This window comes from Triturus cristatus, chromosome 9, assembly GCF_964204655.1.
Source record: "Triturus cristatus chromosome 9, aTriCri1.1, whole genome shotgun sequence".
NCBI lineage: Eukaryota > Metazoa > Chordata > Amphibia > Caudata > Salamandridae > Triturus > Triturus cristatus.
In genome coordinates, this window is record NC_140592.1 from 762,877,668 (window position 1) to 762,901,690 (window position 24,023).

Here is a 24,023-nt window from a genome sequence, read left to right on the forward strand (position 1 = left end):
AGTCTGTGTTTGTGTTTTCTGCTTTCACCAAGCTAGGTCTGTGACAGGATCTGATTCTATCCTTTCCATCCATAATCTCACCAGAAAGAACTGCCATTGAAGTAAGTTATTGGATGCCAGACATCATGCTCCCAGGAAAACCTTAATTAGCCATATAAATGTTGAATATGCCTCAAACTTTGGGGAACATAAGTTTGTGCCTTTGACTGAAAGTATCATTCGATCAATGGGTAAAGCATTCACCCAACTCATGGTCGTTTAATGTGTGAGTCATTCTGTATTGCTTGGATAAAGTCTCTGCTGCTGGCGGCCGATGTTTCATGAAGCATTCACTGAAAACACTTATTGCTGCGAAAAGCGTGGAGTGTGCATCCACTGATGAACAACACAGATCCTTAGGTTTGCATTTCTTATCGTTGGCATGCAGTTCATGTTACCTGTGTCTAAGGAATGCACTACTAATCGTGCATGATGCCTTTTCTTGCCGAGGTAATACAAATATTCTCCACATGCTTGTTGCAGTATGTTACACTCTTTGTCTTCATATAGGTTGAATCAGCAAAACCACATTTCTTGTATAATTAATTGCCTGTTTTTGGCTAAATTAATGAAACAACCAGAATGAGCACAATCCTCCATATTTGTTTAACTCAGTCCTTAACATAGCAGACAGGGAAAGGCAGAAACTGTTATAATTATAATGTGTTATTTGAGATATTCTATTAGGTACAGGTACACACCTAACACTGTTCGGATTACTCTTTATGTACAGTGGACTGAGGCGTTCCATGCTAAGTGCATCAGTAAGTGTGCAGGTTTACGTTTACTAGTTCTCACTGAGAAACCAATGTGCGCTGCTGAGAGAGGTGATACCGGCATAGCGGGCAATCCATTGCTCTTTAGGAAACAAGAATTGGCAGAATTGTGGCTACTTCTCTATCAAATAGTTTTTTCTCCAGAGAGTTCAGGTCTGCCCCAGTCTCTTGATCCCTCCAACAGAGAGATGAGATACAGTCACCTCTGTGCTTATTATTGAGGAATAAGTAGGGTAGGGTAGCCTTCTAGGCAGAGGGACAGCACAGTAATAACACTCACCTCTACTTGCTTATGGACCTCAAACCTTCAGAACCCATTAGGGACGCAATCTAGACCAACGTTCATACGAGATTCAGATGTATGCTTAACACACTTTTAAAATCTGCCTCAGACCCAGTAACATTTTTAAAGAAAAAGTATCCAGACAATTAATTAAGTGGCTGTCCTTTTTAGGCCTGGCTCACTAGGTATAGGACCTAGGTGTCTAGCAACGGCGTCCAGTTGAGTAGAAGCATTATTCAGCCAGATTGTTGGAAGGAAAGTACCCTCTTACCTAAAAAAGGAAATTCTCCAGTATTGGGGTGTCTTTCATAGATTCACATGCTTGAATATTCCCCGTCGTCGAAGTGGGAGTCCCACGGTACATAACATAGCAATGTAGTAATAACATAAGCCTATTAGGCCTAAAAGAAAGTAAAACCATAGAGTTTTCATGGATAGACAACTTGTCACCTCTATAACATATTACTGTCGTTATGTTTTAGTCCAAATCCAGCCAATCAGGTGTCCGCACCCTCTAGAACCCCCTCCCCAGAGGCTGAGGCTCTCAGATTTTCTACCACACGTCGTGTGAAGGGAGTCTCTCTGAGCTTGCTCAGTTTTTCTTCTCCTATCTCCTCAGAAGATTACCTCTATGATGTCTACATCCAAGAAATCCCTCTTCAGACCTTGTGGAAGTTGTGCTAAACTGAGGCTTCATTCTGAAGATCCTCACAAGAAATGTATTTATTGCTTATATCCTGAACATCAGGTAAAAGACTGTAAAATTTGTAGAACCTTCTTACAAAAAACTTTAAAGGATAGAGAAGGGCGTCTCCTTCTGTGGCTACAGAAGTTGAAGACTTCAGAGAATCCTCTTTCAGATGTGGAGAGTGTGTCTTCAATCCAAACTGCTCCCTCTTTGAAGAGATCAAGTGACTCTCAAAAGGTTTCTCCTAGACCTAAAGTGGTGAAAAAACATCATGGAGATAAGACCACTACTCAACCTTCTACTTCAAAAGGGGTGATTTCCCCCCCCCCCCCAGGCACTGTTCCCACTAACCTGCGCGCGCGGGCGCGCGCGCACGACGGTCACCCGCAGCGCGCAGTGTCCTGCATTTGGCGCGCACACTGCGAGACATCCCTACAAGACCCTTCGCGCCGCCGTATTTTTAAACGCGAGCGGCGCGAAATCCCGGCGTGAGGCAGGGGGAGAGACATGGTGCTTGCAGGCGTGCAAAGCCCATTGTGCTTAAAGGGCTTCTGCTTCAGCCCCCCACACCCCAGTCGTGTGTCAGCCCGGCTGAGCCAGCTTCCCGCACCGAGTACTTCACGGGTCTTTAAAAGACCATTTGCATGTCAATGAGCTTTGTCGTATTGGACTCCCCTTCCCAATGGTTCCCGGACTACCAAAGGCACTCCGGCCCTCATTTGCACTCTGAGAAAAGTCACTTCTACTTCCTTTTCAAAAGCCCACAGTCTTCCCCGCACCGCGCTTTTCTAACGAAAGAGTAGAGCAAGTTTAAAAACACGCTGTGTTTTTAAACTTGCTCTACTCTTTTGTTGATGTACCGGAAGTAATTTAACCACACCCCGCTTGCTGTGTATAAGAGGCCAATCACTTGCCGAACGACTTAAGAGTGCAGTCATGCCGTCGCCTGTATCACTGTATATTCAGCAATTTTATTAGTGTATGCTGTTTGTTCCATGACACAAACATCACACATTCTGCATAGAACTGACGAGTAAGTACCTCCTGTTTTTATTTTTTTAACGCGCTTGGCTGTATTGTTGCTGTTGTGCCGAAGTTCCAAAGGGCAGACTTCCAACAATATGGTTTCAAGCACCTTTTCATATTTTAATATCCGAAAGTGATCAATATTGTGCTCCCAAAAAATGTTACGTCAGGGTTTTTCTGAAAGCCATATAAGCAATGCTCTTTATTTACTAGATATTTGACTTATTGCAAATACGTTATTGACAGTACATCTCTTCAGTTACTCCTAAAAGTGATTGAAAAATTAGGAATACGGGCACCTGAATGCTGCACAGGATGTGCCATCAGCAACAGGACTGCAGAATTCTCTTATCTAGCGCTTAGGGTCTGTCCGTATGGAATTCTTTTCTGCTAGAACACTGCTCCTCTGCCATGCCACATGGAAGCGTTTCTCATAATTTAGCCATCGCCGTATTAAACACATATTTCCACATTAGCAGCCTCTGTTTGTGTATGGGTGAGGGAGAGAGGCAGCTGTGTATGCCTGAGGTAGTGTGTGTGTTTGAGGGAAAGAGAGAAAGACATCAGTGTATGTGAGAGAGACATCAGTGTATGTGAGAGACAGCAGTGTAAGAGAGACAGCAGTGTGTGTGTGTGTGTGTCCTAGAGAGAGACAGCAGTGTGAGAGAGACAGCAGTGTGAGAGACAGCAGTGTGTGTGTGTCCTAGGGAGAGCATGGTGTGTGAGAGAGACAGCAGTGTGAGAGAGGCAGCAGTGTGAGAGACAGCAGTGTGTGGGTGTGTCCTAGGGAGAGCATAGTGTGTGAGAGAGACAGCAGTGTGAGAGAGGCAGCAGTGTGTGTGTGTCCTAGGGAGAGCATGGTGTGTGAGAGAGACAGCAGTGTGAGAGACAGCAGTGTGTGTGTGTGTGTCCTAGGGAGAGCATGGTGTGTGAGAGAGACAGCAGTGCCAATAGCTTAAACTCTCGCTAATGCTATTGGCATTTTAAATGACAATGCGTTTTATTTATGTTTTTAAAAACAAAAGCAAAAAGAAAAGGCATTGTCATTTACGATGCCAATAGCTCAAAATTTCGCATTTGCGCGAATTATTGCATTGCAAATGCTGGTGTTTTTACTGTTACTTATTAGCTGAAACAACGTCCCTCGCTTTACCTTCCAGTGGCTCCCCTTACCCCCCACAACACTGCTCGCAGGCCCCTTGCTTTCCTTGAATCTCCCTGTGCATCCCCTCCCACCTCACCACCCCTCCGAGGCCAAGTGTCCACTGTTCATATGGCGTTTATGTTGTGAAGGGCCGGGACCTCTGCTCTGACCTTAAATATCTTTTTATGCTGTCTTTGAGGGACTCTCAGCTCCCCTTGACCTCCATCTGGGAGACGCAATTACTGCTTTTGCAATAACTTAATGGAAGGTACTTTCTAATTATAATAGGCAACATCTGTTTGATTTTTTTTTATGTTTGAAAGCTTTATTAAAAAAAAAATTGATGACAAGAAAGAGACATCAGCACAGATTGCAATACAAAAACCATTGAGAAGCTTAACACTGCTAATATCAGTATTAGAAACCACAAAGCATTTTAGGAGGATTTTAAACGTTGAGGGGGATAAAGGGAGGGGAGGAAGGGAGGGGGGGAGGGGGAGAGGGAAAGGGGGGATATAAAGATAATAAAATAACCATACAATATCTAAAAAATACGACACATATCCAAATTGTAAAAGTCGTAAAAAGTCAGCGATGCACAATTACCATCATAAAACAAGTAAGAATATTAAACAAAACATATAGTGAATAGGAAAGGAGAGAGTTCGAGACGTTCAAGGAGGTTTAAAATTTTCTGCATTGAGACATATAGGTTTCTTTAGGGCCAAGCAGTCCAAATATGTGGTGAGAGGCAACCAGAAAAAATCAACATTGCGAGCAGGTTTACAAGAGGAGGCAAAGGAAACGTCCAATCTATGAAAGTGGCATAATGAATTCCACCAACCTTGCAAGGAGATGGAAGCTAAAGATTTCCAGTTGGAGGAGATATGTTGGAAGGCAAGCGCAAGCGTGAGGTCAAAGAGACCGTGTAGATGATCAGGGAGATTCAAGGAATCAGAGAGGCTACCCAAGAAGAGAAATGAGTGTGTAAAAGAGGAAGGGAGAGGGAAGATACGGGAGAGGCATGACCACACTTTCCCCCAAAAGGTAGAGACAACAGGGCAAAGAAAAAGCATGTGGAAAAGGTCAGCATCAGAAGAGGAACAAGTCCAACATTTAGAGTCGGAGGAGGGAGAAAAACGGGATAAAGAAAGAGGAGAAAGGTAAAGCCTGTGATACAAATAAAATAAGGATTGAGTAAGAGAAGCAGAGCGGGAGATTTTTAGAGATCTGGACCACAGCTTATCCCAAAGAGTAGTTGACCAATTACAAGAAAAATCAGTTTCCCAAGCGAGCTCCACTTTAGATTTGACACGATTGGGACTAGAAGATACAAGAGATTTATAGATGAGAGATGCTTTAGGGAGCGTAGCAAGAATATTAAGAAGAGGAGAAGGAGACGACGAGGATGATGATGAGGAGGGAAGAGAGTAGAAACAATCAAGAATAATTGCCATGAGGGTTGTGAATTTCCGCAAAAAGGAGCGAGGGCATCGAAATAAACGTTGAAATTGGGGAAAAGAGCAAGGGGATACACCGTCAAAAAGTTGGTTGACCCATATTATGCCCTTTACCCTCCATGCTTTCCAGAAAATAGGTCTATTTCTTAAAAGGATAAGAGAATTATACCAAATAGTGGAATTTAAGAAGGATGTACGTGTGACCTCGGAGGGAAGAACCAGAGGGTTTAAAAGAGAAGAGGTATGTTTGAATAGGGGGCAAAGAGAAAAAGGATTCCTGGAAGAGAATCGCATCACCTCGGCAAAAGAGAAGGGTAGTAGTAAAGACTGCTCAATGAGGAGCCAGAGGGGGGTGAAAGGAGAGAGAGTAGATGAGATCCATCTCGAGGCCTGACGTAAAGAGAAGGATCTATGATAAAGACGGAAATCAGGGAAGTTAACCCCACCATTGGATTTAGGTTTACGAAGGGAGGCAATGGAAATTCTGGATTTCTTACCTTTCCAGAGAAAGCGAGAAAGAAGAGAATCAATTTTTTTAAAGTAAGATGCGGGGATGTGAACCGGTAGCATAGAGAGGGTGTAAATTAAAATAGGGGCGATCATCATTTTGATTGAGTCCAAGCGACCCCACCAGGATAAAAATAAGGGATTCCAGGCTGAGAGTGACTGATCAATCCTGGAAATAACTGCCGAGAGATTCAATTTAACCGAGGATGAGATGGAGTTAGAAAACAGAATACCAAGGTATTTAATCTTGGAGCTACTCCATGCAAAACCAGTAGCAGAGAAAAGATGGGGAAGACAGGATGAGGTGAGAGGGAGTATTTCGGTTTTGTCCGAGTTGATCTTATAACCGGAAACCAAAGAAAAGGAGTGAAACTCGGATAATAAGGGGGGGACGGAAGATTCAGGGTCAGAAATAAATAGCAAGATGTCATCCGCATAGGCAGAAAGTTTCAATTGATGAGAGCCATACGGGAAACCAGAAATGGAAGTGTTATTGCGAATGGAGGATAAAAAGGGCTCGAGAGATAAAACAAAAAGAAGCGGGGAAAGAGGGCAACCTTGGCGAACACCTCTCTGAAGAGTAAAAGAGGGAGAAAGTTGTCCATTCACAAGCACCGAGGCCTTGGGGGCAGAGTATAGGAGAGAGACAAGGGATATAAATTTGGGACCAAAACCATGCCAACGCAATGAAGCGAACAAAAAAGACCAGTCAACCCTGTCAAAGGCCTTCTCTGCGTCGACAGAGATAGCAGCAAGAGGGGTTGGAAGTGAGGGGGCTTTATTTAGAACGTTAAGAAGAAGGCGAGAGTTGTCCGAAGTAAGCCTGCCCTTAACGAATCCACATTGCTCTTTGCCAATGAGATGAGGCATAAGGGGGTCTAAGCGCATTGCAAGTAATTTGGCAAAGATTTTGTAGTCTACATTGACTAACGAAATCGGTCGGTAATTTTTACAAAACTGGTGGTCGCGGCCTTCTTTGGGGATCAAACAGATGGAGGCATCTTGAAAGGTGCCTTCAGCCTTGCCAGAAGAGGAAAATGATTGAAAGAGGGCTAAAAGTTTAGGTAGTAGGATGTCTGAGAAATGCAAATAAAATTCCACAGGAAAGCCATCAGGGCCAGGGGTCTTCCCTTTAGTAAGGGCCGACAAGGCAGTGGAGAGTTCCTGAAGAGAGAGATCGAGATCAAGATCCGGAAAATTCAGGTGAGAGTTAGATGGTACAGGGAGCCTCTCAAAATAACTCTGAATAAGGGAAGGAGTGGGAGGACACTCTGGGGTGTAGAGATTCTGATAGAACAATTGAAATTGCTCAAGGATTTCTTTGTCTTTGTGGAGAAGAGTGCCAGCAGGGGAATATATTGAGTCTATAAGAGTGCGTTCCTTACGGGATTTGAGATAATTGGCCAAGAGCTTACCAGATTTATTGCGACCTCCGTAATACCGTGCACTACTGCGAAGGAGAATCGAAGAAGCATTATCTGTAGTTAATTTGTTGAACTCTAGTTTAGCTCGCAGGAGATCCGGTGACATAATTTTATCAGAAGAGGTGTAAAACTGGTGTTCTAGAGTTTTAATATGAGCCAGGGAGGATTTCCGCTTTTGAATAAACTGTTTCTTCTTCCGAGAGACGAAGTCAATAATGAAACCCCTCGCGGAGGCTTTAAAAGAGTCCCACAGAGTGTGAAGAGAAGTACTAGGGTCTGAATTGAGAGAGAAAAATTCCTCAACGAAAGAGCGAAAAGAAGAAGAAAAATTGGGATCAGTGAGGAGTGCACTGTTAAAGCGCCAACGGGAAGGTTTAGGCTGTGGTGGGAGAAGATCAAAAACTGTCACGATGGGAGCGTGGTCCGAGATGACAATAGGTTCAATAGAAGAAGACAGAACGTTCTGAGATAAAGAATTAGAGAGGAAAATATAGTCAAGACGAGAGAAAGATGAATGAGGAGGAGAGAAAAAGGAATAGTCCAACGTGTCCGGGTGTGAAAGACGCCAAGAGTCAATAAGATGTGATTGTGAGATAGTTTTAAGAAATTGTTTGTGGGGTTTGTGTGGTGTAAAACGGACTGTGGATTTGCGGTCAAGGAACGGGTCAACAATCTGGTTGCAATCACCTCCAAAAACAAATGAAACATCTTTATATTGAATACATTTCTCTGTAATCAAAGGCCAAAAAGAACAGTCTGCTCGTACAGGCCCATAAACATTAAACACAGTCAAAGGAATCGAGTTTATCAATAATTTAGCCAGCACCCAACGACCTTCAGAGTCCGTCTCCTGGGACAGAACCGTACATTTAAGCCTCTTGTGACAGAGGATAGCAACTCCATTCTTTTTGTTGTCAGAGGGTGAAAATAAGACTGTACCTACCCAACTTCTTTTTAACTTCAGGGATTCAACATCATTAAGGTGGGTTTCTTGCAAGAGAGCAATATCTGGGTTGTAGGAGGCCAAATGGGACAGAACTCTCTGCCGCTTGATAGGGTTAATAAAACCTTTTACATTCCATGTAATAACTTTGAATTAACAAATAACGTAGAATCAAGTAGGACAGAAGAAATAAAGAAGAAGAGGCATACGCAAAAGACAAGTCGAAAAAGAGAAAACTTTAAGAAATACCGATGAAATAGGTTAAGAAGAGAGGAAAAGAGGTAAATGGAAACAAAGGGACATCGGAATTGATCAACCAGTACAGGGAAGAGAAAAGGATAAAGGAGAAGGGAAAGGAAAATAAGTACAAGGAGAGACAGCACATATCCCAAAGGGACGACTGAGGAGAACATACCTGAGGGGAGTACGAAATAGGACAACGGGGAAGTGGCGACACTCAACGAGACAGATCCCCCGAACGGGAGACCAGGCCGGATCGCACCGGAACAAAAGGAACATAACCGAAGAGCCAGGATGAGGGGGAGACGGTCCATCTAGATAAATGAATAAAGAAAGAGTAACATTTGAGAACATGAAGACATACTATGACGAACCAAGGATGAGAATGCAAGTGTTGAGGAACAAAACTGGACACAAAACTTAGAAAAGATATGAGGGAGTCTAAGGTTAAAAACATGTGAGTAAGAAAAACATATTATAACCTAATACGAAGAATTAATAAACGGAGACAGAGGCAGGAACAGAAATGGATGACCTGTAAGGGAAGCAAAAGTTAGACATATCAAGTAATCAAAAGATGCAAAACAGTTAAACAATCAGCCACAAGAAGAGGAGGAGGTCTCCATGGCAGAATTAGAACGGGTATGAATGACATTTTTGAGTTCAGCAGGATCCTGAAAGGTCCAAGTCTGATTCTGTAACGTAACTTTGAAAGGGCATGGGTGAAATAAACCAAATCTAGCACCAAGGGACCTCAGCGGAGCACGCAGGGACAAAAATTCCTTCCGACGGGAGGCGGTGGCATTTGAAACATCTTGGGAAAGGTATACTCTCTGACCCAACCAGGAGATCTGACGCTTGGCTCTGGACGCTGAAAGGACAGAGAGAAGATCTGTGAATTTGAGAAAGAGGATAATGACACCCCTTGGCCTGGTTGAGGTGGATGAACGAGGACCAAGTCTATGCGCTCTCTGAATATTAAGGGAGGTGGTGGATGGCATGTCCAAAAGCTTCGGGAGAAAGGAGGAGAAAAAGAGCACAGGGTCGTCCCCTTCTAAAGCTTCCGGCAAACCATAAATACGGAGGTTGTTCCTCCTATTCCTATTCTCCAACTCCTCCGTGTGCTGCTGAAGCGCCAGAACAGATTTTTCTAAGGAGGAGACTCTCTGAGATGTAGAGTGAAGGTCTGAAATCTGTTGCTCCACAACTGTAACTCTGTTGTCGATAGATGACCATTTCTCCTCAAGAAACTGCATTTTACTATTAGTCTCCTCAACAAAAGGCCGAAGGGCACGAATTTCCTCAAAAAGCATCTCCATGGAAATAGGGGATGATGGCTTCTCTGATGAAGAGGCATCCTGCTTAAGGCGTTTAGAAGATGAAGCAGAAGGAGGTGAAGATTTGTTTGAAGGAGGCTGTGTTGAGGAGGAGCGAGGGAGGGTTACTCCCGCCATTGGTGCTACCTTGGTAGGAGAGTCCGTCGGTAAATGAGGTGAAGAGGTTACCACAGGAGAGTTCCCCGAAGGGGTAAAGACAAACTTTGGATTACGTAGTTTGCCCATAGAAGCCAGTCAGGAGTTGACAAGCAGTAAACAAGCAGTAAACAAGAGGGCGACTGTGAGGAAAGATGAAGGGATTCAGTCGCATAGAGGTGGAGTAATAATCCAAGGAGAGCTTGTGGAGTGAGTAAGGAAATGTTCCAGAGCGAGCAGAGACAAGCCAGTGCCCAACTAGGCAAAAATGAAGAGTGCAGGGTCAGAAACCAACCAGGTCAAAGACGTCCTCCGTCAGTGGCAGTGAGTGCAATCAAAAAAGGAAGACAGGAACATCACAAAGAAAAAGTCATTTATCAGGAACTACCTCATTCCATCCATGTGGAGCAGCACAGGCTAGAAGATATCCATGTGGCATGGCAGCGCCCAGAATGGATGATACCGCAGTCAGGAGGCGTGAAACTCCAAAAAGGGCAATGTAGAGCAAATGCAGTCAAGCCGGCAGAAAAACGGACATCACGCCACAGACAAAATGGCGGCCGCTCTCTGAGGAGAGAACGACTGCGGCGAAAAAAGGGGCACCCCGGCCCTAAAAATGCGTCAAAAAGCGCTCACCAGAAGCGCGCTGCATTCCGACGTGTAAATCTTGTGTCTGCGGTGAGAAAGGGCTCTCCGGAGGAAAAATGGGATGATTGAGAAGCTCCGTTGCGTCGGAGGTCCCGCGTCAGGCGGCCATCTTGGTCGGCGTCGTGGCCACGCCCCTAACATCTGTTTGATTTTAAAGAAAAATAATTACAAATCGTATCATTTACTGTGCTCACACCGGATCAGCTGTTTAAAAGGATGGCTTAATTGGGTTTTGTGACAGTAGTGGGGTGTTTTATATAAAAATCTAGGCTTGTCAGTTTTTTGGGCACAAGTTTGAAATATCCGCAATATCACATGCAAATGGTAGAATCTTTTCACAAGTGTACGTTGTTTTTTGCGTAACATCTCTGACGGAATTCATTTACATTTAACTTGCATTTGCAGACAGTTGTCCTCATATATGCCAACAACAGTAATTTTGATAATTTTCGACAAAGTGTGGATTTTGTATAATTTGGATGTTTCAGGATATGAATCTGGTGTGTTCGTATTAGCATGTGCATTCGATGGGTCCCGGTTTCCATCCTGTGTGTGCAACCAGCATGTCTTTGTATTGGACTCCTATATGTTTTTTTTTATGACGATTATAGCAGACGAGTCCAGTGAGCACGTCTGGAAATTTCAAATGAGACCACGTCCACTTGCAAAGCGAACAAGCATTTGCAATGCAATAGGTCTCGCAGTTGTGAGAGTTTGAGCTATTGACATTGAAAAAGTCAATGGCTTTTATTTACCTGTTGGTTTTTAAAACATAAATGAAAGGCATTGTCATTTACAATGCCAATAGCTTAAACTCTCGTTCTAATGTGCGCCCGAGGGTTTCTTGGCACAGTATGGCAGATGTTTATTACACCACCATCACTAATTGCTAGTGTGTGCCTACATTGGCTAAATAATACAATCATGCCATGATCCATCTCCCAAACCACCATTAGAGTGCCTGAAAGAGTCCAGTTTGAAAACAAACTTGGTGTTGTTTTAGCACTTCCAAATCCCCTGTGCAGCTGCAGGAATTTACCGAAGTCTTGATTTTGCCTCATGGTTCTTCCATCCACCATCCGAAACTCCCTGTCCCTTTATTTCGCTCTTATACGGCCTTTTTCCTCCCTGTTTTCTGACTTAGTCATTGATTTTCCAAATTTCTCTTCCTCCTTCTTTATCCCTTTTGTGTTTTCTTTGCTCTTGCTCAAGGTCGAAGTTGGATGAGCAAAAACAAGTGCCGGTCCAGAAACAACAAGCATTGAAACTGCAATAGGTCTCGGTTTTGATTAAGTTAAAGCCATTTGCTTTGCTAATGGTACTGTATAGCAAAGCAAATGGCTTTAACTTAAAAAAAGGCGAGACCTATTGCATTTTTAATGCTTGTTAGAGGAATGGGACACATTTTTCATTTTTCAGACAGAGTACGAGATAAAGACGGAAAAAGAAGAAGGGATAGGAAAACTGTAAAAAAAGGAGAAAGCATAAACGAAAATGCACCTTTGAGAGGGAGATAATGAGACAAGCAGTGTTGGGGGGGTGGGGTGAAAAAACAGACATTAGTTATCCACAAGTCTAGCCACTCCAGCATTCGGCTGCTCCTGCAGCGGGCCCCTGAGAAAATCTTTGGGCCCCTGTGCTTGTTATTTTTTTAATTAGGCACAGTCTCTCTCACTAACTCTCATTTCCACGAGTTGACAGTCTATGCTTCCCAGGAGCGAGAACGGAAACAGTGAGGAAAGAGAGAGGGGTAGGGAAATAAAAGGAAAGGAGTGATAGGGATGGACAGGGCCTCTAGGAGAGGTGAAAGGGAGGTAAAGGCTAATGGACAGGAGAGTTAGAAGGGCAAAATGAGGGAGAGATAAATGGAATAAGGGGAAAGGGATGAGACAAGGCGATGATTGAAACAAAGATCACCTGTGTGATTGAAGGATCAGGGAAAACTAGAGAAAAGGAAGGAAAAGTAGGAAAAGAGAAAAAACAAGTAAGGCGACGAGAGGTGAGGACAGAAGAAGAGAAAAGCAAAAATAAGAGGACGAGGGGAGCAATGGGAGGAGACAGAGACAAAAGGAGAAGCAAGACACATGAAAGAGAAAAGGAGAGAAAAAAAGGTTGGGTTAGAAGGAGGCATAGAGTCTTTGGGGGGTCCACTGCCATTGATGTAGTATCTTAAAATAACTATCTTTCAGACGGGCCTCCCTTAACCATCAATCATGTTTTTCTAATGGCTCCTCCGAATCCCCCTCAAAGAATTGTGTCTGTAATTGCACTTCTCTCCAATTATGAAGTGAATTTGAGGTGGCTTGCAAGAAGAGCTTAGCAATTAGAGTTGCATATAAGCCAGAATCTGTCCCACCATATTCCTTCCAGGTGAGTAGATATTGAAGAATTGGGGACTGTGGTATGTAGATAGGTCATGGGCCCAGTTTTCCACGTATTGGGTGCACCAGTAGAGCATATCTCCACTGTAGGGTATGTGGGATATTATGAGATTGCACTAAGTCCTGGAAGGTTCTAACTAAAGTATGTCAGTTATCCCTGTCAGCTTGCAGGCTCTCCCCATGGCCCATCTAATTTCTTCTCCCCTAATTTCATTCTGACCATTCCGTTATAATGGCATTTTCAGCTGGAGAACTGCATGTACTTCAGGCAGTCTATGGACCCTCAGCCGTTGGAGTCTTGTGCTTTTCTAAACCTAAAGTGTACTTGCCTGTGTAACCAATTCATGTCATGTCGTTGCAAATCTGCCTTAAGCCCCTTAACGTGGGTTGTATGTGTGGAAATGCACCGTCTTTCCAGTTTTTTAAAGCAAACGTGTGGAGTGATATTTGGCTCTGCGCACAAGCGCGGTCTGGTTCCTGGCGCACACAGCTATGGCTGCAGCGCACAGAGACACATCACTGCCGCACACAGAGGAAAAAAATTAGAGGGAACATTGCCCCCAGGAGTCTATCTGTATCCGTGACGCCCCCGAGATCTGATTCTCAGGCGTCTAAGACTCCATCTGCGCAGTTTTTACCTCAGAAACTGCCTCTCTCGTCGACGAGCTCTTCAAAACTTCCTCCGTCGACGAGAGCTGCCGTCGTCACATCTACATTGACGACGTCAACATCTTTGTCTATGAAGCCAGCTATGATCCTATCGTCGGCGTCTTCACCGTCAACGTTGGTTTCAGTTAAGATGAGACCCATTTCATCTACGCTACCTTTAACTTCGTCGTCGATGGCAATCAAGCATAGAAAGAAGCAGACGTCGTCGACGGTTGCTTCGTCGACGGTGGCCTCGTCGTCGACGGTGGCTTAGTTGTCGACGGTGGCTTCGTCATCGACGGTGGCTTTGTCGTCGACGGTGGCTTTGTCGTCGACGGTGGCTTTGTCGTCGACAGTGGCTTCGTCGTCGACGGTGGCTTCGTCGTCGACGGTGTCTCAACGGCGAATTTCACCATCACCAACAACGGCTACGGCTCCATCTCAAGAATTGCTACCACTAGGGGCATACCCTGATGCCAATTACCACTCCTACGCAGCCTCCAGAAGTGCTTTTTTCATCTGATAATGAGGAATACGAAGATGATAGATTTCGGGCAGCTCGCAGTCCTTCAGAGCTTCTAATAAAATGTCAGGAATCAGATGATGAAGATGATTACTCAACTTATGACACACAGCCAGTTCAACAACTTCCTATGGCACAATTGCCGATAAGTCTTATTTCCAGTAGTCACACCTCCATCAGGGACAAGAGATCAACATCTTGTGGTTCCTCAAATCATACAAGATATTGTCGAGGAACAGGATGATGACGCTGACAAAGAAGAAGGCGAGCTGGATGATGGTTCCTTTCTTTCTGATTGGGACAACTATCAAATACAAACGCCATCTCCTGCTGATCCAGCTCCTTTGGATTCTCCACCAGTCGACATTGGTGGTTTTCATTTGCTCATGGAAAGAGCAGCTAAGAGATTTCACCTCCCTATGACAACTAGGGAGGAAGATTGTTTCTTATATGATTTTAAGGATCAACCTCAAAAGCAGGTCCGTTGTATTCCAAGTATAGATTTTATCTGGCAAGAGGGCCTTAAGTTGATGCAAACTCCTAACTCCATTCCAGCTATCCTTCCTAGGATAGATAAAAAATGCAAGGGCCCTCCCAATTCTCCTGCTTGTTTAACTTCGCAAACAAAGCCTGATTCCATTATTACTCAGGCAGCCCAACGTCGATCCAGAAACCCATCGTCTCCTTTGTCGGCACCACCAGATCGAGAAGGTCGACGGCTGGATGGTATAGGGAAAAACTTTTCCACCATGGCGGCGGCTACAGTACGGGCAGCAAATTCTTTAGCGATCCTGGGCCGCTACGATCGCCAAATGTGGTCGGACATTTCATCTCTAATTGACCTTATTCCTGAAACATCTAGACCAGAGGCATTAAAGATTCTCCAAGAAGGAGAAAGAATTTCTTCGGAAATTATAGATTGCGCTATTGATGTGTCCTCTTCTGGCTTCCGTCTTTTGGCTGGTGCAGCGGTCCTCCGGCGTCAGGGCTGGTTGCGGGCCACGTCTTTTCGTCAGGAGGTAAAAACAAAGATACTGGACATGCCTTACGACGGTGAATCACTTTTTGGCCAGCATATAGATGATGCCCTTCAGGCAATTAAGAAGGACACTGACACGGCTTGTGCCCTTGGGTCCTTGCGATTCAAAAAGCAACCTTTTCGAGGCGCAAGAGGTCGTGGTTCCTCTTCTTCCTTTCGAGGAAATTCGAATCAATACAGACAAGGACAGACCCGCTATTGCTCTCAAAATCAACAATCTTATAGGCAACAACATTCTTCCACCTACAGACAATACAGAGGAAAATCTTCTTATAGAGGAAAGGATTCCTCCAAGAAACAATGACTCACTCTACACACAGTTGCGAGTTCCTCCTGTTTTTTCAAAACTTGGAGGTCGAATCTCCCACTTCTACACAAATTTCTACCGATCAATGGGTTCTAGATATTGTACGCAGGGGACACGCACAGGATTTTGTAAAGATTCCTCCCAATACTCCACCAAGAGGTCCCCCTCCTGCCCACTTACAAGAGCTTCTGAATCAGCTAAAAGTTTTATTGAGAAAGGGCGCGATCGAAGTGGTGCCAAAGCTACAGAAGGGCAGGGGGTTCTATTCAAGGTTCTTCCTCATACAGAAAAAGTCGGGAGAATGGTGTCCCATTTTGGATCTACGTGCTTTAAACAAGTATATAAAGACACAAACTTTTCGTATGTTGTCCCTTCAAGAAGTACTCCCATTTCTATCCCAAGGAGAATTTATGACAACTCTAGATCTCCAGGACGCTTATTTTCATCTCCCCATATTGCCGAGACACAGAAAATTCCTCAGATTCAGGGTGGCCGGAAAGGATTTTCAATTCAAAGTTCTGCCTTTCGGCCTTCGTTCTGCTCCCCGAGTGTTCACAAAAGTCCTGGCACCGTTGGCAGCTTACCTTCGTCTACAAGGAGTACAAATCTTCCCATACTTAGACGACTGCCTACTGAAGGCAAAGTCTTTCGAACTAGCGTCCAAACAAACTCTGTTATGCAGATCCCTCTTCCAATCTCTGGGCCTCACACTAAACATAGGAAAATCTCAGTTGCTCCCGGCTCAAAAAAGACTGTTCTTGGGAGCCATTCTGGATACCAGTCTAGGAAAAGCTTTTGTGTCGCACGAACGACGTCAACGTCTTCGCGAGCTAGTGACTTCTATCCATCTAAAAGAGTTCGTTTCTGTCCGACAGTTGAAATCTTTCCTCGGGATGTTGTCCTCTTGCATTCCTCTAGTCCCTCACTGCCGCCTGAAGATGAGACCCGTCGAGGAAGAATTGGACAAGCTGTGGGCTCAGATCTCATGAACTTTCAACTAGTATGAGTCACTCATCGCCTAAAAAGAGCTCTTTTATGGTGGACTCATGAAAGAAATGTCTCCTCGGGCGTCCTTTTCTGGCGGACTCTCCACAATTCACCCTTACCACCGACGCATCTCTCGAGGGTTGGGGCGCCCACTTACAAGGCTTAACTGTGAAAGGCAAGTGGTCTGTCCAGCAAAAGACAAAACACATCAACCTTTTAGAATTACTGGCCATTTTTCTGGCTCTGAAAGCTTTCCGAACCATCATTCACGGAAGCACGGTGTTGATCCGTACGTTGATCACAACGTGCATGCACTACATCAACAAACAAGGAGGCACGAGGTCCATTTTGTTGTCCCTTCAGGCTCAAAAAATTTGGGATTGGGCGATTCAACATCGCATCGTTCTCACAGCAGTCCATGTTCCGGGAGCGTCGAACAATCTTGCAGATTCCCTAAGCAGATCGTCCACAACCAATCATGAATGGGAATTACACCAACCCACTCTGCATCACATCTTTCAGCTATGGGGTCCCCCAAATCTGGATCTTTTCGCAACATATCTGAACCGAAAATGCCAGTTCTACGCAAGTTGGCTTCTCCAACCAAAGTCATGCGGGAATGCCTTTTTGATGAACTGGTCCAAAATATATGCTTACGCCTTTTCCACCAATACCCCTAGTCCCCAAGGTTCTACGGAAAATGAGGAAAGAACCCTGTCACATCATCCTTATAGCCCCCCGATGGCCTCGACAGATCTGGTTCACGGAACTGCAACTCCTGTCTCAGTGCGAACCGATCATGCATTCCTCTTCCAAATCTTTTGACCATGGAACACGGTCAAATTTGTCATCCCGATCCTGCATCTCTACACTTAGCGGCTTGGAACCTGAGCACTTTGAATTTGTGAATTTAGACATCCCTTTGGATTGCAGAGAAGTCTTGGCAAAAGCTAGAGCACCTTCAACAGTAAAAACATATAAACTAAAATGGAAAAGATTTTGTTTATGGTGCAATGATGCAAAAATACATCCTATACATTCCAAGCCAGAACAACTTTTGCCTTTCATTTTGCACCTAGCGAAATCAGGCCTCTCATACTCTACCCTTAAAGTTTTCCTAGCGGCAATCTAACGATTCCGACAAGATGGCTCTAACTTACTTTACTCGTCAAGAGTAATTCAGCAATTTTTCAAAGGGCTTTTTCGGATGTTTCCTCCGATACGTCGGCCTCCTCCACCTTGGCATCTAAACATTGTATTGGCGCAGCTAATGAAATCGCCATTTGAGCCAATCCATAAGGTCAGTCTCAAATATGTCACTTGGAAGACTTCTTTCCTCCTGGCTCTTACATCCTCGCGCCGGGTCAGTGACTTGCAAGCATTTACCATTAAACCACCTTTTCTTCAATTTACTAAAGACTCTGTCCTGCTTCGCACCAATCCGGCCTTTATCCCTAAGGTGCCATCTGATTTCCACCTTAATGAGCCGGTTGTTTTAAAAACATTTTTTCCAAATCCTCAAACTACTGCGGAAAAAACTCTGCATTCTTTGGATGTCAAAAGATGTCTCAAATTTTATCTTCAGAAAACAGCTACTATTCGTAAGAGTGACCAACTCTTTGTAGCCTACGGACGGATGCGACAAGGTCATCCGGTCACCAATCTATAGCACGCTGGATATCTTCTACTATTGCCTTTTGCCATCAACAAGCAGGAAAACCGCTTGCTTCAAACGTTAAAGCGCATTCCACCAGGAAGGTTTCTTCTTCTACGGCGCTATTTGCTGGAGTACCTCTTCAATCCATCTGTAGAGCGGCAACATGGTCCAGCAGACACACCTTTACGAGACACTACTGTCTGGATGCTGCAGACAACACGGACAAAGCCGTGGGACAAGCAGTCCTTCGTAATCTTTTTAAATAAGGTGAGCCTCTGATGCTTCCCTCCTCCTGTATACAAGGTACTTTTATTTATTTATTGATTTATGTATATATATATATATATATATATATTACCTACTGGCGGTCGCCAGTAGGTAGTTATAGTTAGGACCACGTTTCCATAGGAAATCCGCAACATTCTATTTTGAATAACTTTGGCGCCGGTCGACGAATCCTCGCGAATTTTTCAAAATAGGTGGGGCGCTACGCTCCGCTCCTACCCTGAAAGTCCCGGGGGGATTCGTCAAGCGGGGGCTGAGATAAAAGGGGGGTCCCAAAACGCGTTTTTCCCATGCATTTTTCCATAGGACCTTTAGACAGGGCTACAGCCCGAACGGCTGAACAGAATTACTTGAAATTATAGATATATATATATATATATATATATATATATATATATATATATATATGCATATAGTCTTTTGCACTGTATATGCTATTGCTTTCATTCTTATGTACCTTGTATTATTCTGATATCACTGCTCACTACTCTTATTCAAGCATGTGAATCTATGAAAGACACCCCAATACTGGAGAAGAACAAAAGTTACTTACCTGTAAACTGTGGTTCTCCAGTATTGGTGTCTTTCATAGATTCACATACGACCCACCCACCTCCCCTCAGAGGCTCTAATTATGTATTTGACTATTATGTCATTCTTGTGCTACGAAAATCTGAGAGCCTCAGCCTCTGGGGAGGGGGTTCTAGAGGGTGCGGACACCTGATTGGCTGGATTTGGACTAAAACATAACGACAGTAATATGTTATAGAGGTGACAAGTTGTCTATCCATGAAAACTCTATGGTTTTACTTTCTTTTAGGCCTAATAGGCTTATGTTATTACTACATTGCTATGTTATGTACCGTGGGACTCCCACTTCGACGATGGGGAATATTCAAGCATGTGAATCTATGAAAGACACCAATACTGGAGAACCACAGTTTAATACTGGAGAACCACAGTTTACAGGTAAGTAACTTTTGTTCTTTCAGTTCAATATGCATAAAGTCTAGTGACAGAATAGAATCGAAGTGGATGGGGCTGACCCAAAACAGAACTGCCCCAATGGGGCCTCATTTAAAGTGAGTTCCTAAACTCCTATTACTACTTAAAATGCAGCAATTACACCATTGTGGTAGATGTGTGCGAAATAGTCTGGAATTAACATTTTCTGTTCCTGATTTGTGAATAACTAGCCATGATATTTACTGGCAGTTTACGGAAAGTGAACCCCAGCTTTAAGATTGTTCTACCATGAACTGTGTGCATTATTGCATTTGAGTATTGTAGTCACATCTAGTTTATTTAAATTAGAAGAACATAAATATGTGGTAGTCCAGTGAGCACATATTTATCACAGTTTCTTGCCATTCCGAAGCAGACTCTTAATATATGGATGAAGGAAACCAACAGAGAGACATGGCTTTGCAATTTTATCTTAAATATATCTAAATTAGGATCACAGATTGTTGCTTGTACCCTCAGGTAAGTAATTTTTCATGCCAAAACATCCAAATGCAGCTATGAAGCTTCGCATTTGCATTGTGGTAACATTATACTCTCTCCTTTAAAATGTTTATCTCTGTTTCTTGATAACCTGGAATCAAAATGCGTTAAATAGCTGTCTTTCCGTAATCTGTAATCTTGACCACTTAAAGTCAAAGTGAAAAAATATTTTAGAAAGCTTTCAAAAATCGATTACAAAAGAAAAATGAAATAGCTCAGTTGGATAAACTCATTAATTCATCAGGTGTATTCAGTCCCTTTCAAAATCTCCCACCACCTGTGGAAAATTATAGTGATCCACTTGATTTCAGGGTAAATTCAATATCTTCTGTAGATCTTTTCTGCCGAGTATTGCTTTTTCAAAGCAAATACTCAACCTTTTAGGCAAAGTCAGTAACAAAGTTTTGAAATGGCACATATAAAAGCACCAGAGCATGGAAGGTTTATTGCACCACCAAAACCCTGATTAGATCAGGTCGGCATTCAAATCTGAATCACTAAGCAAGAAGGAGACAAATCAGAGAGGTTAACAGAAAGCCAGTGTTACAGTTTAGTCTTCAATTGTGCCCTCAGGGCAGCAGAGGGTTTTGTGGATGATGGGAATGCAAACCTATTATTTTAAATCCAGTCATAGAATATTTGGGGAAAGTGCAACTTTTCCTGAAATACTCAAGGAGGTGTATATACTACTGCAACCATCCTACTGTGGAGCATGGTCATGGCTGCATCAAGTTACTGGCATGTTTCTTGTCTGGGGAGGATTGGGGCACATGTCAGGATTGAATTGACTATGAAAGGAGAAGGTTAGGTCTTTTATTTTTAGATACTAACGAAAATACAGAAAAGTAATTGAGGAGACGCTGTTGCCATCTGCTAGAAGGATGAAACTGTGGTTGAAGTTCATCTTTCAACACCACGTACCCAAAGTACATTGTCAAAGCTACACTCTAGTAGGTAAGGAAAAAAGCTTAGGGGCTGATTTAGATTTTGGCAGAGAGGATGCTCTATTGCAATAGCAAAACAGTATCCTCTCCGCCTAGCTGAAGGTCAACCCGCTTGATTTACAGATGGTCTGACTGCTTCGACGGCCCGATGGAGTAAGGACCATTGGAGGTTTGGCCGTTGGACCGCCTGCCCGATTTAGAGTGGGCAGTCGAATGGACAGTTTTCACTGTCCATCACTACCGGGTAAAACCTGGTGTTAAGGAGCAGTGAAAACTGCCAATTTACCTCCATACCCTGTGAGACAACTCCCATGATGTGGGGGTCATTACTTTTTGTATTTTCAAAAACAAAATCTTGCTTTGGGATTTTGTATTTGGAAATACAAAAATATGTTAAAAGTTTGATGGGCACGTACCGTCATGTCGACAGAACCGTTTTCCTAACCTTTTATACATTAAGAGGGACCAACATGATAGTGGTCGCTGCCAATGTTACGAGATGCCCACCGGGCTGGCGGACTTCTCTAAATTTTGTGGGTGAGGACCCTCAGTATGGAGGTAAAAGTACTCCACCATATCAACGGTTTAATCTCCGTCTGCCAAATTCTAAATTAGACCCTAAATGTTCTTGAGTAGCCTAGTCAGAAGCCCGACCTAAATCCAATGGAGAATCTTCTGCATAATTGAAGGTTACTGTCTGTCAATGCTTGCAAGGAAGTGGACAGAGCTTGAGCAATTTTGTAACTAAGAAGGGCCAAATATTGCCCAATCTAGTTGTCCAAATTTAGGGTCTGATTACGAGTTTGGTGGTCCTCCTTTGGCACCGTCACCATTGCATCCGCAGGAGGACCGCCAAATTTGTGGTGCATCTGCTTGCCGTATTTAGAGTTGAATCCAGGTCGAGCAGGTGGTGCTCTGGTGGTCTTACGGTGGCGGCTGTGTTAGGCTCGCAGAAGAGCCTTAACAGCAGACCCTGCCGTTACAGCACCTACAGCACATTCCTGTACGATGTGGCATGCACCTTGTTGTGCATGCCCCACTGTGCAGGAACGGGGCTGCATTTCCAGGGGAGCACTACATGTGTGTCCCACCTCATGCACCCCCAAGCCCAGGAGCGGCAGGGGGCCCTGTTAGGGCCCCCATTATTGCCTCTCCATGCATGGCTGGTTCACCGCCAGGAAAAGGGCTGTGGAAATGCAACTCGTAATATGCTCAGCAGTGCTGCATCGGCACCACCAGCATATTGCTGCCCCTGTCCGCTGTGCCACCACCATGGGATCCTGGATCCCGACGAAGATGGAGGTCTTGTGGTGGTCAGATGGTCACACTGAAGATACTGCAGGTGGACCTGCAGTGGTGGCGGTGGTCAGACTGCAACTACAAGTACGGCAGTCCTGAGGACCACCATACTCATAATAATGCCCTTAGTATAAATCTAGCCCAACTCATTAGTTATGATTGCTCCCAATGGTGCACTACCAACTATTAACTCAAGGGACTAAAAATGGATCCAAGTAGAATAGATCATTTTATATATATTTCTAGTTATGATTATAGGTAGAAAACATTAACATATGTTATATTTTAGTAAACTAGGAATAAGGGGAACCACCTTGAAATGGTTCTGTTCCTTTCTGGAAGGACGAGCCCAGAAAGTGTTCCTTCATCCGTATGTGTCCTCTTCCAGCCCCTTGATATCTGGAGTACCTCGAGGCTCGGCCCTGAGTCCATCCCTTTTCAATGTGTATTTGGCCCCGTTGGCCCCGTTAATCGAACAATTAGGGGTAAAAGTCATCTCCTATGCTGATGATACTCAGCTTATGTTTTCCTTTAGAGAACACTCGGAGGCGGCATTTACTAACTTCAGAAGATGTTTACTGAAAGTGGCCTCCTGGATGACTGACAATTCGATGCCAATCTGTCAGGCAAATCCCAGATAAGCCAGGTCTCTACCGCCTGTTTCTGGAAGCTAAAAGCCCTGAGAAGATTCCTGAAGCTAATGCCTATCAACTGTAGAAAGTCAGTAGTCCATGCATTGGTCATCTCTCAGCTGGATTACGCAAACAGTCTGTATCTTGGAATGCCAGAATATCTGATCAGAAAGCTGCAGGTTATACAAAACGCGGCAGCAAGACTCATTAGGAATGTTCCGTTTCGCCATCACATATCTCCAGATCTCCGGAGCCTCCACTGGCTGCCTGTAAAAAGACGCATTGAGTTTAAGGCATTAACCTTGGCCTTTAGAGCATCTCGAGGCTCAGGCCCATTATATCTGAAGAAAAGACTTCAGAAATACCACCAAACTAGGGCACTTCGTTCAAACCATCAGGAGCTATTGGTAATCCCCCATTTTAAGAAAGCTAGGATTGGTGGCAGGTCCTTCTCGGTTAGAACAACCATACTATGGAACTCTCAACCAGAACATCTGCGGAAGTCTTCATCAGAACAAATCTTCAGGAAAAACCTGAAAACATGGCTGTTCGACCGGATTTAGTGTTTGCACGCCCTATGACTGCTCTTTCTGCTAGCGCCGGGACACCTCCGTTGGAGGTAGCTGTGCGCTCTATAAATAACAGTAATAATAATAATAATAATAATAATAATAATAAAATGTGCCATACATACTAAACCTAGGGATTCCGCCCTCATTAAGACTTGACGTAAAATATATAAGGTGGAAACTGTGAGTCGTAGGAATACATTAAGAGATATAGCACTGGACAATTTACCTGAAGCAAGCAAGTTTAGATGTAGCGCCAAATTTGGGAGCATTATTAAAATCCCCTATTTGCTCCAGATGATATAGCAGCACTCACCTCACACATCATAGAATATAGTTGGGATTCCAATTTCGAGGGAATATATAGCAGTGTTCTCCACTCTAATGATGATAATGGAGGATTCCTGGTGGAAGGTACTCCCAAGTTGTTGTTTACACTAGATGAGGTCAAGAAGAATATACAATGTTTATCAAAGAACAAGTCCCCAGGGCCAGACGGTATACCACCAGACCTATACAATAATAATATAGAGGTTTGGGCTCCAATCTTGATGCAAACTTTGAATGCTGCAGTTCTGAAGTACCTCCATAGTCAT

The 24,023-nt window shown here is 43.9% G+C and overlaps 1 protein-coding gene across 4 annotated transcripts in view; it reads left to right on the top strand.

The window, feature by feature from the left end:
- The window catches only part of LOC146798804 (uncharacterized), a 131,237-nt gene that overhangs the window by 65,156 nt on the left and 42,058 nt on the right, over positions 1-24,023 (top strand). The window lies entirely within an intron of this gene.